A 563-nucleotide genomic window follows, 5' to 3' on the forward strand; every position below is an offset into this window, starting at 1 on the left:
TCATCATAGTCAATGCCTTCTTCTTGGTTATATCCTTGAGCCACTAACCAAGCTTTGTTTCTAATGACATTACCTTGCTCATCTACGTTATTTCTAAACACCCATTTTGTGCCAACAATTGGGTGATTTAATGGTCTAGGAAATAATGTTCACACTCGATTTCTTTCAAATTGATCAAGCTCTTCTTGCATAGCCAATATCCAGCTTTTTTCTTTTTCTACTCTTCAAGGCTCAATTTGTGAGATGAAAGTAGAGAATTCACATGTCTCTCTAATTCCTTTTCTGGTTTTGACACCTTGTGAAAGATCACCTATGATCTATTCTTGTGGATGATTTTTCATGTACTTTCAGCTCTTTGGAAGATCAATGTGTTGATCTTCAGTTCTTTACAGAGTTTCCAAGGGTAGAGGTTCTATTTCTCTTCCACATGGATTTTCTTCACTATTTTTCTTATTTTCTAAGCTCATTTCTTCCATTTGTTTTTCAAAGTCCTCTTCATCATTTTCATTAGCAAGAGCTTCTTTTTGCAAGGCATTAGATTCATCAAAAACTACATGGATAGA

This window comes from Theobroma umbraticum, unplaced genomic scaffold, assembly GCF_002168275.2.
Source record: "Theobroma umbraticum cultivar Fairchild unplaced genomic scaffold, ASM216827v3 scaffold_95.0, whole genome shotgun sequence".
Taxonomy (NCBI): domain Eukaryota; kingdom Viridiplantae; phylum Streptophyta; class Magnoliopsida; order Malvales; family Malvaceae; genus Theobroma; species Theobroma umbraticum.